The sequence below is a fragment of the Phascolarctos cinereus genome, unplaced genomic scaffold (assembly GCF_003287225.1).
Source record: "Phascolarctos cinereus isolate Bilbo 61053 unplaced genomic scaffold, phaCin_HiC Scaffold_3;HRSCAF=262, whole genome shotgun sequence".
NCBI lineage: Eukaryota > Metazoa > Chordata > Mammalia > Diprotodontia > Phascolarctidae > Phascolarctos > Phascolarctos cinereus.
In genome coordinates this window covers 72,973,229-72,991,120 of record NW_027555736.1, presented here as the reverse complement: position 1 = coordinate 72,991,120, position 17,892 = coordinate 72,973,229, and the positions used below count along the sequence as shown (strand labels likewise).

The window sequence follows — 17,892 nt, the reverse complement described above, 5'->3', positions numbered from 1 at the left end:
ATCTCATTTGACCCTGACAAGTCTGGGAGGTAGGTGCCATTATTTTATAGATGAGGAAATTGAGGCAGACAGAGCTCAAGTGACTTACCCAGGGTCACTTTGCTTATAAGTATGATACAAACAAAGTTTACGAGGAATAAATCCAACCTATCAATAGGTGTGTTGGAGAAATGCAAATGAAAGCAATTCTGAAGTTCTACCTCATTCCCATTAGATTAAGTTGACAAAAAAGAAAAATGACAAATATTGAAGGGGGTGCAGGAAAACAGACCCATTAATATACTGTTGCTGAAGCTGTGAACTGGTCCAGCCATTCTTTTTGTTTTGTTTTGCTTTTTGGCAATTGGGGGAAGTGACTTGCCCAGAGTCACCCAGCTAGTAAGTGTCAAGTGTTTGGTCTGAGGCCGGATTTGAACTCAGGTCCTCCTGACTTCAAGGCTGGTGCTCTATCCGCTGTGCCACCTAGCTACTCCCCAGCTGTTCTTCAGAGCCCCAAAAGTTACTAAACTGTGCATACCTTTGGACCCAGTGATATTATAGCTAGGCTTATATATTTGAATGAGGTCAAAGAAAGAGGAAAGGACTGATATGTCCAAACATTTATAACAGTTATTTTTGTAGAGGCAAAGAATGCCTGGATAGATTATGGTATATAAATGTAATAGAATACTATTGTGCTTTAAGAAATGACAAAGGGGAAAGTTGCAGAAAGACTTGAGAAGACTTGAATGAAATGATGCAGAGTGAAATGAGCAGGACCAGGAGAATGATTTATATAATAACAACAGCTTTGTAAAAACAAACAACTTTGAAAGACTTAAGAACTCCGATCAGTGCAGTGACCAATCATATTGAAGCATGCTACCCACTTCCTGTCAGAGTTGGTAGATTCAGATTGCTGAATAAGATATTTTTTTGGACATGACCAAAGAGAGAAATTGTTTTGCTTGACTATATGTTTATATTATAAGGGGATGTACATATACGGGGGGATGTTGGAGGAAGAGAAAATAGATTTTTATTAATTGGAAAAAAATAAGTAAACAGATAAAGTTAATCTGTTCTCTACTTCTGCCTGGTGAGTGTAGAGATTAGACCATAACCCCAGTGGGCCGGTGCTACTAGGATTACTGGAAAGAAAGCTGAGCAGAAGAAATAAAACATCAAGTTGCTTACTATTTGGCAGGCACTGTGTTAAGCACTGGGTATAAAAACACACCACGTTAGGCCCTGAAGGACATTTACTGACCATGATCTGTGACTAGGAAAATAGAGTACAAATTAGAATATAATAAGTGTGTATAGTAAAAGTTTTATGAGATGAAGTAAGTCAGACCTCATTTCCATCTGGGGGAATCTAGGAAAGTTCATGGAAGAGGGGGCATTTGCACTGGGCCTCAGGATGTTGGTCAATATGTGGTTGGGAGAGGTAGGCAGGTATTCCAGGTATAGAGAATAGTATCAGCAAAGTACTGAGGCCCGAGAGTATGTGGGACCTCTTTGAGGGATGACAATTATATATTACTATGTGAGAATACTATGAGATAAGGCATTGGTTGGAGTCAGGTTGTGGAGGGCTCTGAATGACAAATAGTTTGTCTTTATTCAGTTTTGGGACTTTATTCAGTTGGCAACTAGGAAGCTTCAAAGATTTTTGAGCAGCAGACTAATAGGTTCAAGCTACATGTTATGGCAATTAACCGTGTAACAGTATATAGGATGGACTGAAAGTGATGGAGAGTGAAGGCTTCTGTGGTCTGTTTTGTGGATCACCACAGCCAAGAGAAGTTGGCAAAATGGTAGTTAACAAAGTATATATAATTCCTAACAGTGGGTGATCAATGCAGTCTGGAGAGTTCAACCTCTCTCCCTCTCCCTTTCTCTCCCTCTAACATTACCCAGGAGAAGGGAACTAACTGGCTTTAAGTTATTTTTGTAGCCAAAGAAATTTGATTCAATTTGAATCAATTTAACAAATATTCATTAATTGCCTGCTCTGTTATAGGCAGAAATGTAAGTTCAGGGAACGTGAACGTGAAGGACTATTGGAACTCTCTCGATGAAGATTTCCAAGTCGTGGTACTCTCCATGGAGCAGGGAAGTATCATGAAATAAATTACTTACTGAGACCTAACCTCTCCTGGTTCTATCATCTTATTCAGAATGGGTTGGTTAGAAGTATAGTCCTGTTATAGTAAGTACACTGAATCACAGAATGTTGGAACTAAAAGGCAGCTGAGAGATCCTGTATGTTTGCCATTGTCCCCTACAGCTCAGCTCAAACAAGGAAGAACTGAAGCCCAAGCCCGGCTTCATGCTGTTGGTTTGCAGCCAGGAGGAAAGGCTGGTCTGTGGTTCAAAGAAGAAAACTCTAGCCAAAATGAGCATTCAGTCAGGAAGACCATAGTTACTCTGAGTGGGGTACAGGAAAATGTAGTCTGTTGTGAAGAGGTTTCTCAAACATTTTGTTTTAGGATGTCAGTCAATAAGCATTTATTAAGACTCGCCCTGTGCCAGAAAATGTGCAAGTGCCTATTATAATCCTTTAATCTGTCAAGCTGCACATTAATAATTTGGGAACTTAATTAGTGAAGGAGAACTTCTGGGGCGCTAAAGCTCTTTTTTTTTTCCTCTCATACAGTCGAACCAGCTCCTATTGTTTTACTTTAATGGACTTATCCCAGGCAAAATGGCTTCCTGCATGAATCCAGATTGAAATCTGGGAGAAATCAAAGACTTCAATCATCTGGGATGCTGTTCCAGGATTCTGGGGAGGGGACTGGAGAATCTATCTGAATTGGGTTTATGGGGAAGGGAAAAAAGCAACATCCCTTTTTCTTTTAGACCAGGAAAGTGATGGCTAAATTTCAATAAAAGAGGCCTTTATTTGATTCCTTTGGGACTCTCTTGACAGGGGCCCAAGTTTGGGATCTAAAAGTGAGACTTAGAGGGTTCAAAAGAAAAGCTATCTAGTTGATTGGGCACGAGGCAAATAGCCCTGCTCTCTCAAAAGCACTACATCATTTAGTTCTTTTTCTCCAAATCAAACACTGTTCTAGCCTGTTCTGCAATATGAACCAGGGAGATTGGTCCCTGGGTGTGTGCAGCTTTCTGTAAAACTGATTAAGAAGAACTTCCATAAACTTGTCCCTAGACACTCACTGGAGAAAAGCATCTGCATTGCCAACTATCTGTAATGTTTTTGTCGCTGGAAATAGGTTGAGTTTTCACAGAAAGTTCTATAGAGGTTTTAAAATCCCTCTTAAGTACTTACTATGCCTGCATCTCAGATAGCTGCTATGAACTGAACAGTATATCTGTTTAAGGCAGCAAGGGCAAAAACTGTTAAGCTCACCTCAGGTGTGGATATCTGAGGAAAGTATGTATGGCACTTCATAATATACTCAGCTATGTTTTTAATATAGAAAAATAAGTACATTTATTTAGAAAATAGTACATAATTGATTACTTCTATTTCTGTTTCTAAATGATAGTTAAAAGAAACACCACTCTCTGAAATTACAATTGGTATTTTCTCATTAACTCATCTGTTAGAAAAGTTGCTTCCCAAATATTTACTTGTCTTTCACTTCTTTTCTCCTAAAGCTTTCCTGTGACCCTTTTCCTATCTTCTGATATAGTCTTATAAGACTAAAACTCAGCTCCACTTTACAATATGAATGTTAATTACCTCCTTAACACAACACAGCAACTCTCTCTAAGCTCACAATACCCCAATTGGTTCTTCGTTCCTTTCCCCTCTATGCTGTCTTATCTGCTCTCTGCCAAACCTTTACCTCTTCTCTGTGCTGAGTGACTGTAATCTATTTTTAAAAGTGATTCAGTTAGTTCAGTAGTATCTCTCCCTAATGCTGCAACTCACAAAGGACTCTTCCCCTTTGGGGAAGGCCTTTGGCTTCCTAAAGGTCTAGAACTTTTTCCTTCTAATATTTTGAAATCATTAAATAAAATAAAACAAGTCTCTTCATATCTCTCAGAATGAACACTATCGCTACTGGGCTTTTAATCTGTCATATCAACCCAATCTGAAAAAGCCACCAGAGAAAATACTGTAATGTTTCACATTTCCCATTCTTTCTCAAACTTCATCAAGGAAGTTGTTCTGTAGTTGGAAAGTTGAATAATAAATCAGAAATGGTTCTGTGAAAGGGGCTAATGGCTTCTAAGTAATGAATGATAAGGAGGGATCAAAGAACTGTGCACTAAAAAGAAAGGCTGAAAGAAATTGAAGGAAGACAATAAATAGGGAGACATGGTAACTGTCTCTAAATATTTTAAAGGTTCTCAAATATTTAAGGGTATCCTATATTGGTCTGAATAGAAAAGGCAGATATTTCAAGGGGAAAGGATTCTGGCTCAACATTAGAAGAAATTTTTTTAACAGAGTCAACTAAGAGTAGAATGGACTACTTTGTTAGGAAGTAAGAGTCATGACACTGGAGGCAGTAGTCAGGGATGCTATAGAAGGTCCCATTAAAATCTAATTTTAAAAACATTACTTTGGTATAGGGAGCTCCGTTTGATGCTTCCCCCTGTGGCGATGCAAGTTAACACTGTTTTCTTCAATTTCTAGTTTTAGGGAAATGCTTATGGCACTAAGAGGTTCAATGCCCAAGGCTGGCACAAACAGTATATGTGAGAGGCAGGCTTTGAATCCAGTTCTTCCTAACTTTAAGGCTGGATCTCTGTGAACTAGATTATGTACTTCTAGAAATTTAATTTTTGTGATTTAAAAAGTCATTTTCCCCCTAAAAATATATCTTCTAATAACTGCAGTCTCTCTTTAGAATATAGTGGCTGGGTAAAGAATTTTAAGAAAAGAAAACAGGGAAAATGATCCCAGAAGACCAAAGCTTTAGGCAGCTAGTCTTGTGGATCAGTTTTCCATCTTTTCCTTATATTTATGACAGTTTATTTAGTGTATGTTGCTAGTGCACAAAGGGCCTCATTTTTCTATATCCAATCTTGTCAGAGCAAAATAAATGTTTATAATAGGGGGTGACCTCCCTTTTAGCTTCATGTCATTCTACTTTGCTTCATGCTCACTTTATGTTCCAGCCAAACCAAGCTAGTCACTCTTTCCTCAGCATGGATTCCCATCTCCTGTACATTCATGCAGGCTATCCACCATCCCTCACACTTGGACTTCCAGGACCACTGAGGTTTTACCTCCTACAAGAAGCCTTCCTTGAACTTCCCTCTTCCCCCAAGAGGATTTCTCTCTTCTCACATTTCTTTAAGCACTTTGTCTAGCACTCCCCTTTGCATGTAGCCCTCCATGTCATCCCCTCTAATAGACTGTAAGTTCCCTGAGAGAAGGAATTCAATCATTCTTTTCATCTTTGTATTCCCAGCTCCTGCAAGAATGCCTAGTACACAGTGACAGAATCTTAGAGTTAGAAGTAACTCTCAGAACCCTTAATGACATAGGCCTGAACAATAATCTTCTATCCATCTTGCCTGTGGAGGGGCTGCCCAGTCTTTGTCTGAAGGCCTCCAGTGAGGGGGAGCCTAGTATCTGCAGAGGCAGCCCATGCTGTGTTTGTGCTAAGCTCATGCTAAATTTGCCTTCTTGCATTTTCTACTTATTGTTTCTAGTGTTGCTCTCTGGGACTGAGAACAAGTCTCTTTTTTGCTTCTGGTACCATCCCTTCAGACACTTGAAGACGGCTGTTAACATCCCTCAAGCCTTCTCTCATCTAAACATTTCCAATTCCTTCAGCGTATACATACGACATAATCACTTCACCATTCCCATTGCTCCCTTCTGTGGCCTCTCCAGTTTATTAATGGCTTTCCTAAATAGTAGTGTCTAGATTTCAACACAGTATTCCTTGTTATCTGACAAGGCCAGTACAGCAAGACAACAGTCTCCCTAGGCTTGGACTATACTGTCTCCCTTCACAGACCCTAAAATTGCATTAGGTTTTTTTTTTTTTCGTTGCCAAATCATTGTCGATTCATGTTGTTTCAGTTCAATGAGATTCTCCTATCTTTCTGAGAGGTTCATCTGTCTGGACATGCCTTCCCCATCTTATATCTGTGAAGGTAAGGTTTTGAACCCATGTCAAACTTTACATGAACAGTGTTATGTAGGGGCCTTGGGGTCAGGAAGACCTGGGCTTGAATATTGTCTTGGACAAGGATTAGGAGACCGTGGGCAAATCACTCTCTGAATCCTGGCTTTCTCAGATGTAAAATGGAAACAACATCTGCAGTATAGATTTCACAGAGCTGTTATCATGCCCAAGTGAAATAATATATGTAAAGTATTCTATGAACTTTAAAATGCTTCATAAAAGTGAATTATTTATTTTTTATTAAATTTCACCTTATTAAATCCAGCCTACTCTTCTTTCTTGGTGAGAGATTTCTAGTTCTTGACTGTCATTCCCAACTTTGTATAATTTTTCAAATTTTATAAATATGCTAATACTCTTCTAAGTCACTGACAAAAATGTCAAACGGCATAGGACCAAGCAAAGACCTCCAGGACACTTCAGTGAAGACTTTTTTCCATGTTGAAATCAAACCAACAACTGCTTTTTTTGGTTTTAACCATTCAGCCAGTTCTGAATCCAAGTCTACATTATCCCACCCTTTCCATAAGAATGCATAAAATGATGAGAGAGAGAGAGAGAGAGAGAGAGAGAGAGAGAGAGAGACTGACTAAGACTTTGCTAAAATCTAGGCAATTAATATCTACAATACTTCCTTGGACTGCCTTCAAAAACCCTGCCAAAAACAGGGTTCTGTTTTTGAAAATGAAATTCATTTGCAAGATCTATTCTTGATAAAGCCATAAAGCTGGTTCTTTGTGATCATGGCATCTTTTTCAGAATGTTCACATTCTTTAATGATGTGTTCTAGAATTTTTCCAGGAAATGATGTCAAGCTCCCTTTCCTAAAGTTTATATTTGCCATTCTCTTCCCTTTTTTGGGGGGGGGGGATTTGGAAAACTGTAACATTGGTTCTTCTCCAACCTTGTGATACTTATCTCAGTCACCTCAATCTTTCAAAGATAAATGACAGTATATTAGTAATCATATCTGTCAATTCTTTCAGAACCTTGGGCTGTAGGGGAGCTAGGTGCTCTCTTATTACCTTCTTCCTTATCTTTCATATCAAGTTTCTATTAGTTATACCAAATAAGAATTTTGTATCTGTAGCTCTCTGTATATTTTTCTCTGGAAAGCTGTCACCATTCTTCTAGAGCAGACCTGCACAGCTTGGCAGTAGGTAGGAGCCAAAATTAAAATAGGCTAAACTTCTTTGGGCTGCAGATAGGTTTTTAGTGGCTCACTTTCCAAGTAAAGGTGTAATTAATGATTAAACTATTTTGCAAAAAAAAAAAAATTAAAATGGGAAATTTCAATTAATATCTATTAATTACACTTATTACTTAAATTTTCATTTATCATGAAATCACATTAATGTTAAAAAAATTACTTTGCTAAGCAGTACACATTTTAATACATTTTTTCATGTTTTTTTGCTGTTTACTTTTAATAACAACTGAAAATAGAGAAAAGACACGACTCTTGCTCTGCTCAGTCTAGAGACAGACTGATGATGGTTGGTTGTCTTTGGTTATGTGACAAACAGAAGAGAGTCTCAGTGGCAACCCACCTGCCAATTTACATGAGTGGCACAATAGTGACTAGTGGAAGGCAGGTTAAGTGGGACAAGGACAAAACACTCCTTACATCTTTATTTTACATCCTCTACATTTTTTGCGGGCTGCCTGAAATCCTTTGGCGGACCTCAAACAGCCCATGGGCTGTTGTACAGGCCTGTTCTAGAGTCCCACTGGGTTCACCCTCTCAGTCAGTCAATAAACATTTTATTATTGTCTTCAGAAACTCATCATCTTGCAAGATCACATCAATTCTGAAACTTACACTTCCTCAATTACCCTGCTCCTCCCTTCTTCTACATCAGAGAGCCCCTCCCAGATCCATTTAGGGCCTGGGCCCCCTCAGGGCAGCCACCTGGTTGGAGGATTTGTCGGCCCCAGCTGGGCAAATCTTTCTTCCTCCCAACTTTTCGGCTTCTTTCTTTGTGTTTTCTCCATTAGATTGTGAGCTCCTTGAGGGGCAGAGACTATCTTAGAACTTCTCTTTGTAGTAGTCCCAGTGCTTAGGGCACATAGCAGGTGCTTAATAAATGTTTATTGATTGGCTGACCTTAATGTTATCATTTGATTCCTTACTCTCACTCCACTCCCCATAGCTAATCATTTGCCAAATCTTTCCGTTTCTATCTATGTGAAATCTCTCACATATGATCTCTTTTCTCTTACTTACACAAAGCCTTCATTTCATCTGGCCTGGATATTGCAATGAGTTCCTAGTGGGTCTCCCTACCTCAAGTCTCTTCCCCTGCCCCCAAGAAGCTTACATTTTATTCTGTGTGTTAAGAACAAATGAACATATAAGAGAATACAAGATAATATGAGGAGAGACAGAGTGCTAACAGCTGGGGGGGAGGGATCAGGAGAGGTTCCCACAGGAAATGGAACATGAGTGAACTTGAGATTTTAAGGGTAGAATTTGGGGAACAGCAGTATTTGGGGAACAGAAAATAGGACATTTTGGATGGAACATAGAGTACAGGGAGAAGAGTAATGTGAAATAAACCTGTAAATCCAGGCTAGAGCCAAATTGTGAAGAGTTTTAAATGCCAAGCTAAGGAGTTTGTATTTTATCCTGGAGGCAAGAGACACTACCATGGTCTGGCATGTGTCATTTTGACGGCTGTGTGTAGGATGGATTGGGGAAGAGAGAAACTGAAAGCAGGGAGTCCAAGTAGGAGACTATATATAACTTGATTATCAATGACTGACTTTGTGAGTGGAGAGAAGGGAAAGGATGCAAGAAATGTGGAGACAGTATTTACTGAGTGGGGTAGGGTAGGGGATAAAGAAGAATTGAGGATAACTGCAATGTTTCAGACCTGATTGACTGAAAGGTTAGTAGGACTCTTAATGAAAACAAGATTATTTGGTGGAAGGTTGAGTTTAAGGGAGAAAATAATGGGCTCTGTTTTGTACACTTTTAGTCTGAGGTACCTACAGAACATAGTTTAGAGTTGTCTAGCTGGCAGATGAGGTGGCACAGGAACTCAGGAGAAAGATTAGGACTATAAATAATGTTCTGGGAGTTATCTTCATACAGATGAAAATTATACCTATGAGAGTTATGAAATTATTAAGAGAAAATAAAAGAGGGTCCAAGACAGAACTGTGAAGGCCTCACACAGAGTTAGGATGGAGGATAATTCAGGAATGGATTCTGAAAAGACATGGTCATAAAGTAAGGGAAACATCAGAAGAGCAGTGTCAAGGAGACTGAGGGAGCAGAGAGTATATATATAGGAGGAGAGGATGGTTAATAGTGTCAAAAGCTGCTGATAATGTCAGGAAGGATGAGGACTGAAAACATTCCACTGAATTTAATAATTAAAGGAGTACTGGTAACTTTGGAGAGAGTAGTTTCAGTGAAGTACTGGGGTCATAAATGAGATCATAAGAGGTTAAGAGGTGAGTAAGAGAAGACAGTGAAGGCAAGGAGTGTGTAGATGGCTTTTTCTAGTTTAGATGAAAAAGGGAAGAGAGAATGATAACTTGAGAGATGGCAAGGTCAAGTGAAAGCAAAACTTTTTAAGGAAGGGTAAGATCTTGATGTGCTAAACCCTCTCAGTTCCTTCAAATGTGCTGTTTTGGTTTCAAAGCCCCTGAACCAACCTGCTGCCTGCTCTTCTCTAGGCATGCCCCTGACAGCTTGTCAGTGGCTCATGGAACTGAGCACAATACTGCAAATATAATTTGAGTTGTATTGGGTATAGTAGGATTATCTTTTTCCTCAGTCTTCCATTTACTTTTCTTTATACATCTTTGAATTATATTGGCTTTGTGGGGGAAGAACACTGTACTCTGTACTTGCACTGAGTTAGTAGTTCACATCTTTATTGAATGCATTGCCATCTATTTCTCTCCTTGATATCCTTGTGCTATTTGTTTTTTAAGTGAGTGCAGTGCAAACAGTTAGTATTTATTGGACAGAGGAAATGGACCTTTATAAAGTAAACAGAAGACCCAGTCCCTGTCCTCATGGAGAGACAGGACAAATACAAACAACTAAAGCAGGAGACATTAGTAAACCAAAGAAAATCTCAACTGGTCTAAAAAATTGTAGGTCTAAAGACCTCCAAAAAGGAGAGAATAACTCTGTAATAACTGTAAGTAGAGATTTAAAGGAAAATTGTGTTTTCCTTAAAGACCATAAGAATACCTATAAGAAATAAAGAGATTAAAAATAAAATCAAATCTTTGGAGGAAAGAATTGGAGAGAGAATAAACAGCTTAGAAGAGAAAGTGATAAACCTTACCCAAGTAACAGAGGCACTGAAAACTAGAATAGATCAATGATTCCAAAGGACAGCAAGAAATCAGAAAAGAATGAAAAGACTGAAAAAGATAGAAGACAATGTAGGATATATGATATTAAAAACAACTGACCTGAAAAACGAGTCAAGGAAAGATAATTGAGAATCACTGAATTTCCTGAAAACTGAGACAAAAAATCCTGGACACTATATTTCAAGAAATCATAAATGAAAACTTCCAAGATCTGTTATAAACAGAAGGCAAAGTGAAGTTAGAAAGAATCCATCAATCACCTCTTGAAGGGAACTCCAAAAGGAAATTTCCCAGAATGTCTTAGGTAAAGTCTAGAACTGCCGTGTCAAACAAACAAACAAAAAACCCCCAACACAATACCCATTAAAAAGAAGCGGTTCAAGTACCAAATAATCATAGTATCATATAAGACTTAGAAGCTTTTACTATGTATGAGAAGAGATCTTGGAATTTAATGTCTCAAAAGCAGAAGAGATGGACTTATAACCAAAAATAATTTACCCTAGAAAGCTGTGTATAATCCTGCAGGGGGAAAAATTTCCAATGAAAAGAACAGAGTTGAGTAGGAACTTTAAAATGCCAACACAAATGTAAACCAATCCAGAAAGGTAAATTTATTTGAGCAACTGGAAAGGACTATATGATGATGCAGTGTGATGATGTAGTGTTAATGCTCTAATGGGGAAGAAGAAGCAAGTGTCTTTTAGAACTTTAATGTCTTTAAAGGTTATTTAGGGAGTTAAGAAAGAAAAACCTAAGTCCTGGGAGGTGAATTGGTTTAGTTCTCAGGGATTTAAGAGTGGAAAGAGAAAGAAGGGGAAAAGGAATACACAAATATAAAAGAAAAAAAAAGTTATAGCACTTACTACTTCTCATAACTGGGTATATGAGAAGAGTATAAAAATATGGAGAAAGGGGGGCGGAGCCAAGATGGTGGAGTGAAAGCAGTGACTTGCTTGAGCTCTCCCCCAAACCCCTCCAAATACTCATAAAAAATGGCTCTAAACAAATTCTGAAGCAGCAGAACCCACAAAAAGACAGAGTGAAACAAATTTCCAGCCCAAGACAACATGGATGATTGATCAGAAAGGTGTATCATGCCAGGCTGGGAGCGCAGCGCAGAGCAGCGTGGGCGTGCAGGTCACAGCAAACCTGGAGCAGGCCTCAGAGGAGTGAATCACAGGCAGCTGTGGAGGTTTCCAGACTCCTCAATCCACCAATGCCAAAGACAACTTAGAAGGTCAGTGGGAAAAGTCTGTTTCTGTCGGTGGTCAGAGAGGAAGGCGGGGTTTCAGCTCCATTCCCCAAGAGTGTGACCCTGAGGGGGGCATCTGGTTCCCGAGCTTCCGCCCACACACTGAGGGGGAATCCAGTGGCTGATCAGAGAGGGACTGCAGGGATCTCTTTGCCAGTGCTGAGGCAGGAATCTCTTGCTTTGCCCGTGTGTGGATCTGGGTCACAGTTCTGGGCAGCAGTGCTGGGGTGAGGAGGAGCGCTGGCGTGGTGGAGCTTGTAGTGGCTGTGGAGGGAACCCCTCCTCACAGTTGCGGGACAGAAAGGAATACTTGTGGTCACAGGCCAGGAAAGGAGTAAACACCTCGCCCCTTATCATACCACCTTGGAAGAACTGAAAATTTACAGGTCCCTACAAGTATCTCTGAAAACAGCTACACAAACCCCTGAAGCTTGGGACAGTACACTCTCCACATTGGAAGCAGACTCTTACCTTAACAAAGAGTTTAAAACTCAAGTAATTGGCTGGGATCATGAGCAAGCAGCGCAAAAAGAGTCAGACTATATTATCTTACTTTGGTGAAAAAGATCAAAATATACAACCAGAAGAAGACAACAAAGTCAAAGCTCCTACATCCAAAGCCTCCAAGAAAAATATGAATCAGTCCCAGGCCTTGGAAGAGCTCAAAAGGGATTTTGAGAAGCAAGTAAGGGAAGTAGAGGAAAAACTGGGAAGAGAAATGAGAGTGATGCAAGAAAATCATGAAAAACAAGTCAACAGCTTGCTAAAGGAGACCCAAAAAAATACTGAAGAAAATAACACCTTAAAAAACAGCCTAACCCAAATGGCAAAAGAGGTCCAAAAAGCCAATGAGGAGAAAAATGCCCTAAAAAGAAAAATTGGCCAAATGGAAAAGGAAGTCCAAAAGATTACTGAAGAAAATACTTCCTTAAAAATTAGAATAGAGCAATTGGAAGATAGTGACTTTATGAGAAATCAAGACACTGTAAAACAAATCCAAAAGAATGAAAAATTAGAAAACAATGTGAAATATCTCATTGGAAAAACAACTGACCTGGAAAATAGATCCAGGAGAGAGAATTTAAAAATTATTGGACTATCTGAAAGCCATGATCAAAAAAAGAGCCTAGACATCATCTTTCAAGAAATTATCAAGGAAAACTGCCCTGATATATTAGAACCAGAGGGCAAAATAGAAATTGAAAGAATCCACAGATCTCCTCCTGAAAGAGATCCCCAAAGGAAAACTCCTAGGAATATTGTAGCCAAATTCCAGAGTTCCCAGGTCAAGGAGAAAATATTACAAGCTGCCAGAAGGAAACAATTCAAGTACTGTGGAAACACAATCAGGATAACACAAGATTTAGCAGCTTCTACATTAAAGGACCACAGGGCATGGAATATAATATTCCGGAGGGCAAAGGAGATAGGATTACAACCAAGAATCACCTACCCAGCAAAACTGAGTATAATCCTTCAGGGGAAAAAATGGTCATTCAGTGAAATAGAGGACTTTCAAGCATTCCTGATGAAAAGACCAGAGCTAAACAGAAAATTTGACTTTCAAATACAGGACTCCAGTGGAACATGAAGAGGTAAACAGGAAAGAGAAATCATAAGAGACTTATTAAGATTGAACTGTTTACATTCCTGCATGGAAAGATGATATTTGTAACTCATGAGAACTTTGTCAGTATTAGGGTAGTTGAAGGAAAAAAATTGTATGTATGTATATATAGATAGATAGATAGAGGGCACAGGGTGAGTTGAAGATTAAGGGGTCATATCTGGAGAATAAAATTAAGGGATGAGAGAGGATGATACTCGGAGAAGAAAGGGAGAGGTAGAATGGGGTAAATTATCTCACAAAAAAAAAACAGAAAAGAAAAGTCTCTCACAGTGGAGGGGAAACAGGGGAAGGTGAGAGGGAATGAGGGAATCTTATTCTCATAGGATTTGGCTTAAGGAGGGAATAACATACACATTCAATTGGGTATGGAAATCTGTCTTACCCTACAGGAAAATAGGGGGAGAAGGGGACAAGAGAGCAGGGGGATGATAGAGAGGAGGGCAGATTGGGAAAGGGGGTAATCAGAAGTAAATACTTCTGAGGAGGGACAATGTCGAAAGAAAGAATAATAGATGGGAGGGCAGGATAGGATTAAGGGAAATAGAGTTAGTTTTTCACATGTCTACTAAGGAAGTGTTTTGCATAACTGCACATGTACGACCTATATTGCGTTGCTTGCCTTTTCAATGAGGGTGGGTGGGGAGGGAGGAAGGGAGAAAATTTGGAACTCAAAGTTTTAAAAACACATGTTTTAAAAAAATGTTTTCACATGCAACTGGGAAATAGGAAATACAGGAAATGGGGGTACAGAAGTCTATCCTGCTCTACAGGAAAATAGAAGGGGAAGGGGATAAGAGAAGGGAGGGGGGAGAGATAGAAGAGAAGGCAGACCAGGGGAAGGAGTATTCAGAATGCATGCCATCTTCGGGTGGGGGTGGGGTGAGAAATTTGGAACTGAAAAACTTGTGGAAGTGAAAAAAATAAAAACAAAATCAAAGGAAAAATAAAATAAAATAAAATTTAGGAAAAAAAATGTGGAGAAAGGGTTGTGGGGTGCTGACATTAGATGAACCTCACTTTTATCTGAAATGGGCAAAAAGTACATCAAACTCAACAGTATAATAAGTGGGGGTGTGGGAAGGGAAGGCTAAAAAGGGAAAGTAATATCAAGCAGGGTATAGCTACAAGCAAAACAAAATTCATGATCCTAAAACTGGGATTAATGAAGAAAACAAAAGAATTGGAATCTAAAGGGGTACCTCAAATTATTTCTTAGACCACTGAGGAATGTCTGAACAGATTGTATGTAAATGTAATGAAATATTTTTGTGTCATAAGAAATGATAAAAGAGATAATTTCAGAGAATCCTGGGTAATATGAACAGATGCAACATGAAGTAAGCAGAACCAGAAGAGTAATTTATACAAGGACAGAAATATTGTAAAGAAAAACAACTTTGAAAGACTTAAGAACTCTAATCAATGTGTATCTCCAGAGGACTTAAAATGATGAATATATATATGTGTATATATATATATATATATATATATATATATGATATATATGTATATAATATGTGCAAATATATATAACACTTATTATATAGTACAGGAAAGTGGTGATGAGGACCTGAATTAATATAGTGTCTGTGTGAACAGAGAAAAGGGGATGTATGTGAGAGCTAGAGTAGACTTGGCAACTGATTGGATATTTGGGATAAAGAAGAGAAAAGAGTTGAAAGTTCAAGATTGTAGCCTTGGGTTACTGAAAGGATAGTAGTGGCCTTAACAGATATAGAGAAAAGTTAGGAAGAGGGGAGACTTTTGGTGGAAAGATATGTTTTGGACATCTTGGGTTTGAGATGCTTATAGTACATCCAGGTCTAGAAAACCAAGTGGTAGATAGCAATATGTGACTAAAATTCAGGAGAGAGACTGAGGCTGCATAGATAGATCTAAGTGTAATCTGCATAGAAATGATGGCTGAATCCATAGCAATTGATAACATCTCTGAAAGTGGAGAGGGAGGGAAGGAGGGAGAGAGAGAGAGAGAAAGAGACAAAAGAGAGAAGAGTTCCAGGAATAATAAATGTTTATTGAATAATAAATGAATAAAGTATTTTTTAAATTTCCAAAGGTCAGCTTGTCAGTCAGCAGTAAGCAACATGTGCTAGGTACTATGGTAAGCACTGGGGATACTACAAAGAAAGGCAAAAACACGGTCTTTGCCTTCAAAGAGCTCATATTTTAATAGGAGAAGTAACATGAAAATAACTATGTATATACAAGATATATACATATATATATATGTGTGTGTGTGTGTGTGTATGTGTGTGTATATATATATATATATATATATATATGTATATATATATATGTATATAAATAATGTAAATGGAAGATAATCCCTGAGGGAAAGCATTGGGGTGGTGTATGGATAAAGAAAGGCTTCCTGCAGAAGATGAGATTTGAGCTGAGTCTAGAAGGAAGCAGGAGGAAGATGTGAGATGGAAGAGAATTCCATGCACAGTGGAGAGCCAATGAAAAGGCATGGAGTAGGGAGATGGAATGTTGTTTGTGTGAGAACTAGCAAGAAGGTCAGTGTAGCTGGATTATACGGTATGTGGAGGGATATAAAGTGTAAGAAGACTGGCAAGGTGAGAAGGGATCAGATTGTGAAGGATTTTAAATGCCAAATGGAGAATTTTATATTTGATCCTACAGGTAACAGGAAGCCTCTGAAGTTTACTGAGTGGGGGTAAGGGAAAGGGTAACTTAGTTAGACCTACACTTTAGAAAAGTCACTCTTGCATCTGAGTGCAGGATAGATTGGAATAAAGAGAGACCAGCCCTGTGGCTATTGCAGTAGTCCAGTAAGAGATGATAAGAGCCTGAAGGTAGTGGCTTCAGCGTAGAGGCTATATGAGGAGAGGGAAGGACATACACGTGAGAGATGTGAAGGCAGAAACAACAAGATTTGGTAACAGATTGCATATGTGGGGGCAGTGTGAGGAGTCAAGGTTGACATAAAGGTTGTGAACATCTGTCATTGGAGGATGGCAATGTGTTTGACAATAACAGGAAAAATGGAAAAAGGGCTGGGTTTTGGGGATCATTAATTCTGTTTTGAGTATGCTGAGCTTAAGATTTATCCATACACCACCCCATATCTATGGCATATTGAATTTGAGACAGCTAAAAAAGTTGGAAATACAAGATTGGAGTTCAGAGAAAAAGTAGGGCTATTATACATACACATGTATACATAGACACACTTGAGAAATATATATTCATACATATGTGTATGTACACATATAGAGCTGATGATGAGATCACTGGAATTTAAGAGATCTTGGAATTGGTAATATTCCAAAAGCAGAAGAGATGGGCTTCGTATAGAGGAAGAACAGAAGAAGGCCAAAGATGGGTCCTGGGGGAACCTATGGTTAGTGCGAATGACCTAGATGAAGATTCAGCAAAGGAAACAGAGAGGTCCGACAAACAGTAGGAGAACCAAGAAACAGAAATGTCTTGAAAACCTAAAAGAGATTATTTAGGAGAAGATGATCAACAATGTCAAAGGTTGCTGAGAGATCAAGAAAGGTAACGATTGAGAAACGGGCGAAGAAACTCAGTGCTGTGTCAGTCTCCTCAAAAGAGGTTGTTAGAAACTGGAAGCTAGGTTGCATGAGGTCAGAAAGTGAAGATCAGGAGAAATTTTGATGCGATGAGTCCTTATACTCAGGGATTGAAAAATGTATCTGAGGAATTTTAAATTGGGATTTGTTGTCAATCAAAATGTAAGATTCTAAAAGACCCTCTCAGCTCTGAAAGTGTGGGAATCCATAAACTAAGAAGGGAATCAATCCTCTCTTTCAATTCAACACAAATTAGACTTGTTATCATACTGTGTCCACCTACAGACTGAAAGACATGGAAATTTGGAGATGGTTCAGTGAAGAACCAAAGTAGGGTCAGAAGTTAGGATGTATGAAGAAAATTAAAGGAACTGGAAATTAGCCAAACAAGAGAACATTGGAGAATAACTGGATAACTGTTTTTAACGATATGAAGGATTACTGTACAAAAACTACCGAACAGCTCTACATCTCCACTGATGTCAGAATAAGAGGAAATGAACTTAAATTGTGGTAGGAGGGATTTAAATTACATATAAGACCAAGTTTTCAGAGATTACTGAAGTTAGTTACCAACTCAGCTTGTGGAATCTCCTTTCCCAGAGGTCTTTAAAAAAAGATAGATACCCTTCTGTCCAGATGGTTAAGCCTTGTCTGAAGATAGGGGAATGGACTGCATGACCTTTAAAGGTTATTCCATCCTTATGATTCTGTGCATCTGCTGATTCCCTCAGGTCAGACAGTCAGAATGGAATAGCCAAAGTGATGAAAGTTGTTTCCTTCTTTTCTAATTTTCTGAATTGTTTTCCCTGCAAATGGAATTGGAAGGGACATAGAGAGAAGAGCACTGGGGGGTTGACAGAGCACCTGTTCTTAGTACATACTTTTACTTCTCCCCAAGGAAGGTTTTCATTTCTGTATTTTTTTTCCTGAAGTAAGCTGGTGCTCTTAAATGAGACAACTTCTACTTCATGTTTTATCTCAAGA

General features: G+C 38.8%; 1 protein-coding gene and 1 long non-coding RNA gene across 4 annotated transcripts in view; one reads left to right on the top strand and one right to left on the bottom strand.

Moving 5' to 3' along the window:
- LOC110215371 (uncharacterized) overlaps positions 1-2,891 on the top strand; it is a 35,491-nt gene extending 32,600 nt beyond the window's left edge. For all 3 annotated transcript variants that reach the window (XR_002326491.2, XR_002326490.2, XR_002326489.2), the window contains exon 4: positions 2,006-2,891. This is a non-coding gene — a long non-coding RNA (uncharacterized LOC110215371). The remainder of the gene's footprint in view (positions 1-2,005) is intronic.
- Positions 1-17,892, bottom strand: part of HPSE2 (heparanase 2 (inactive)) — a 730,238-nt gene that overhangs the window by 19,978 nt on the left and 692,368 nt on the right. The window lies entirely within an intron of this gene.